Source organism: Emys orbicularis, chromosome 18, assembly GCF_028017835.1.
Source record: "Emys orbicularis isolate rEmyOrb1 chromosome 18, rEmyOrb1.hap1, whole genome shotgun sequence".
Taxonomy (NCBI): domain Eukaryota; kingdom Metazoa; phylum Chordata; order Testudines; family Emydidae; genus Emys; species Emys orbicularis.
Window position 1 is genome coordinate 11,114,800 of NC_088700.1, and position 5,027 is coordinate 11,119,826.

The window sequence follows — 5,027 nt, forward strand, 5'->3', positions numbered from 1 at the left end:
TTTCTATAAACACTTGTGGCTGTTTCTTTATTTCTGTGGCTGCAAAGGGTGCCGCTGTCTGATTCAAAGGGGGTGTGGCCTTTTTCCCTGAGATTTCATCAGACTGCAAAGAATTAATGAGGACCCAGGAAATGCAGCTCCCTTTTATGATGGCCAAACAATCCAAGAGCTCCACAGTTATCAGTTAAATGGTCTGTGTTAATTTAAGAGTAATTAAAACAGTTTCCCAGCTAAGCAAAATCTTCAGCAGAATTTACCTTGTGTCGGATTTGAAAATCTCTGATTTCCTATTAATTCCAATGGCGACTGCGTTTCCCATATCACCCTGTTACTGGATTGTTAACTTTTTTCTCTGGGTGTAAATAGTTTAATGATTACATCCGACACATTTTTAAGTTTGACTGATTTATTTCTCTTTGTAGTGATTAGAGTATGTGCCCTGCCTCCAGTTCCTGTGAGAGAGGTTTTAGAGAGTAATCTAGACCTTGATTCCAACTTTCCTACTGGGTCTATGGTTGACCATTAACACTAGTCCCACCGAGGGGCAGAACTGTGTTATTACACTGCAATTCCATTTACATTTCTCATGGTTCCTAATCCACTTCTTGCCTCGTCCACCCCAATTTGTTCATATAATTGGTGATTTTTGCTACGCTGTCCCTTGGTTGCACTTCTCATATATAAATGTGGCCCATACGTGAACCTGGTCTTTCTGGGTCTCTGTGATGCATTTGTTCCATTACATAGTTAATAAAATCTTTGGGTTTTGAGTCTGTCTTTAGAGGCAGGTTCCTGTGAAATTGCCTGGATGATGTTCTGAAGGGAATGGGGCACTGACCTAGCTGCCTTCCAAGATACTCCCTTCCAGTTTTTTTGCTTTGAGACAAATCCGTACCACTTCAGGGAAATGGCCAGCATGGAAAGTAATATTTGCCTAGCCTAAAAAAGTCCTTTGGAGTTTTCAGGACTTTGATTTTACATGGCAAACAGACTATTCTTTCTCCTTATCCTTATAGTGAACGCCAACTCCCCGCCTTTCCCTGTCACACATGATCTTGTCTAAAAATTCCTCCCATGACTGCTCTGTTCCTGTTTGCCATCTATTTTCTAGTTCTCTGATAGTGTTTATCTTCTGATACTGGTTTCCTAACAATCTGTTGTCTGTTTCTACTATGTAGATAACACTCGTGCATTGTAGATAGCCTGGTAATATTGTAGATTGAGAGTCAGATTCCAGAGGGGACCATTAGGACCATCTAGTATGACCTCCTGCATAACACAGGCCAGAGAATTTCACCAGTTGATGCTTGCATCAAGACTGCAACTTCTGGTTGAGCTGCAGCATCGTGATGTAAAGACTTCAAGTAACAAAGAATCCACCACAACCCATGGTTGTTCCAGTGCTTAATGACCCTCACTGTTAAAAACTTATACCTTATTTCTAGTCTGAGTTTTTCTTGCTTCCAGCCATTGAATCTTGCTATGCCTTTGTCTGCTAAATTACTGAGGTCTCTACTATCAGAAATTATTATAAAGCTTACTCAAGAGTTTAACAATCCTCTTATGTCTACGTGAGTTGGGGGAGGGGAGAGACCCTCTGACAGATGTCTGGCCAGTGGGTTTTGAAGGGTCTCGGCCTTGTTTCTGGTAGGCAGGTATAAAAAAAATAGCAATACTTACCATTGGCATGTTGACCCCTTTGTTGGGAGTCTCAGCAGAGAGGACAGCGACTGAAAGCACTATGGAGAGTGATTGTCCCTCTAGATTCCACCCATGCTACACCTGCTCTAGGGGAAAGAGGCCTTTACTCTCCAGTAGTGTCAAGCTGGCATCTTTTAGCAGCTCTGTTCTCACGTAGGGCCTGAGCCAAAGCCCACTGAAATCAACGGGAGCCTGTCAGTTGACTTCAGTGGGCTTTGGGTAAGGCCTTAGAGAAAAACAATTTAAAAGGGAGAAAATTGAACAGCAAGCTCCCAAAGCTAAAAGCCAGAGCAGCTGCTGCTAAGAACCATTACAAGCAGCAGTGAGCTGGTAACTTTAATTTTCAAATCACTGCGGGGTGTGTAAAACATGAGGAGAGAGGCTGGAAACCTTCACAAAGAAAATTACCTCGGTTAAGAAATTAGAAAGCCTGCTTCCCCTGCGACAGGCTGCCCTGAACCTGCCCCTGAGGTGTGTCTTCTAGAGCCCCACTCTGCCAAGACTTAGGGAATTTGTTTTTTAAAAAACAAAACAAAAGAAAATGTGAATTAACATTAATTCTTCCTAGTTTCACTTTTTGGAGACAAACAGGAGACTCTGAAAACTCTGTTTGGCCTTTGCTAAGTGCTTCTGAAAGGTGCAAACAGACAGATTGGAAAAGGAATCTGCCAGCTTCTTTCAGAAGTGAAATTGTCAACATAAAGGAGAGGCCATGCAGACTTTTTTAGGCTGAAAGTAAAACTGTACTGCCAGGGCCGGCGCTTCCACTAGGCGACCCTAGGCGGTTGCCTAGGGTGGCAGGATTTGGGGGGGTGGCATTTTGCCATCCTCAGCGGCAATTTGGCGGCGGGGATCCTTCCGTTCCGCGTCTTTGGGGCGCTTCGGCGGCAGGTCCATCACTCGCTCCGGGACCCGCCGCTGAAGCGCCCCGAAGACGCGGAGCGGAAGGACCCCCGCCGCCAAATGCTCAGAGGAGGAGCGCTGCCGCCAAGGGCGGCAAAAACCCTGGCGCCGCTCCTGTGAACTGCTGCCTGGGAAATTGCTGTGGGCTTCTGACTTTTGTAACCTCCTTCCCCCAAAAGCAGAAAGAAAATAAGGGCTCTTGTCTACATATGGAGAACTGCTGAAAATGTTTACCGGTGTAACTACAGCCCTCTTTATATTAATGTAATTCACAACAGCGTAACTGCATTGATGCTCCCCCTTTGTCTGTATCCATCTGTTGTCTCTTGTCTTAATAAAAAATATATATATATGGAGATATACCTATCTCTCAGAACTGGAAAGGACCCCAAAAGGTCATCGAGTCCAGCCCCCTGCCTTCACTAGCAGGACCAAGTACTGATTTTGCCCCAGATCCCTAAGTGGCCCCCTCAAGGATTGAACTCACAACGCTGGGTTTAGCAGGCCAATGCTCAAACCACTGAGCTATCCCTCCCCTTAGATGGTAAGCTCTCTGGGGCAGGGGGGTCCTGGTCCATAACGGGGGTTTCTAGGCCCTATAGTAAATTGGTAAATTGAATATAGACCTGCTGCATTTGTATAAAATGGGGCTTACACCAGTTATTTACTGGAAAAATTGTGGAGTTAAACCCTGCTTTGCATCAGTGCAGCCTGTGTGTCTTCCTCCGGACTTTGTATCAGTGTACTACCTGGATTACCCAGCTGATACAGCCCCTTAAAGTATATCACTGTATTTTATTGCTGCCAAATTTTCTAATGTTGACCAGCCCGGAAGGGAAAGTCAGCCAAAGAAAGAGGGTCAGGAAAAATTTCTACATTAGCATTTCTTTGTTAAAGTCAAAGTATCATGCATTTTTTGGATGACAGATCCAAGGTGGCTGCCTTTTTTACACCACGTTGCATTTGTTCTGCAATCTTTCATCCAAAGTGCAAAGCATTACGTGTGCTGAATAGCATTTTGGATGAAATATGCAAAACAAACCCCTCTACCCCAATATAACGCGAATTCGGATAGAACGCGGTAAAGCAGTGCTCCGGGGGGGGCGGGGCGGCGCACTCCGGCGGATCAAACCGAGTTCGATATAACGTGGTTTCACCTATAACGCAGTAAGATTTTGGGGCTCCCGAGGACAGCGTGATATCGGGGTCGAGGTGTATATAAAAGCAAACAGTGCTGCTGTGCACTTAACACTTTTTGCTCTGATCCATTGCCTCTGTCCAAGATTGACTAGTTCTACTTTGCCCATTGGTGAAATGTAGGCTATGCAAGTAGGACGTGTATAACAGTAGTGCATTGCACTGTTGTTATAGTGCATTGTGCTTGGATCTCATTGTACTTTTGCTGAAAGTGCAGTAGGGTGTTGTCATAAGTCTTTGTGCGGAGGGCAAGAGGCAGTGTTAAAGGTACAGTCGTTTGCATAGGGAGTGAGCGGCATGATATATATGTGCAACCCTTCAAGACCACCCCTGAGAGAGCTCCCAGCTGCTTCCACCTTTTAATATAATATACATGATGGAATCCCTTTCCCTGGTAAATCCAGTGGGGATCCCTTGGTCTTTAAATGCTGGTGTACTGATTAGAGCTTCCAGTGAAACATTTCATCTTTTTGAAAATGTTTTCTCTTGAATTGGGGTGAAAAGTCAAAATGCAACATTTTTTTGCAGGAAGAAATATCTAGAAAAAATCCTTTTCAGGAAGATCGAAATGGAATTTTCCAGCTTTCTAGCTGCCCCTGCCCCCTCTCAGTGAGAAACTGCAATTGACAAGAGCCTTCCAGCCTATGTCCCCTAGGCTTTGCCTGTCTGGCTGCTGGAGCTGAGGGAGTAGGGGGACCAGGTGTCCCAATATTAGGGGCATTGTCTTATAGACGAGCCTGTTACCCCCCGTCCTGATTGTTCACACTTGCTGTCTGGTCACCCTAGGGCGGGAGGGGAGGCTGAGCACTGGGGAGTTGTCATTGTGATTTTCCTGACAGAAAATTAGGGGTTGGGTTTTGGGGGGGAGGGGAGGGGTTGGCAAAATTGCAGGTTTCCCATGGAAAACGATGTTACGAAAGGGGTGGTTTCCATCTGAACAACCATTGCCATGGCCTGCTCCTAGCCAGCTGCAGTGATGATCCATCCACCCCTGGTTTGTAACACCCGCACACACCCTAAGTCTCTCACTCCTTTCACACCCCTGTCCAGCTGGTCTCTTATCACAGGGTCCGCAGAGCCGACTGCGCAGGCTCTAAACGCTGCAGATGCAGGGACTACAGCTCCCAGGCTGCCTCACGGCTGCCCGGCGGCTGTCCTAGCGGGCAGCGCGGCGCAGTGGCTGCTGGGAGTTGTAGTCCCCTTGCGGCAGTGGCGACTGGCGAGTC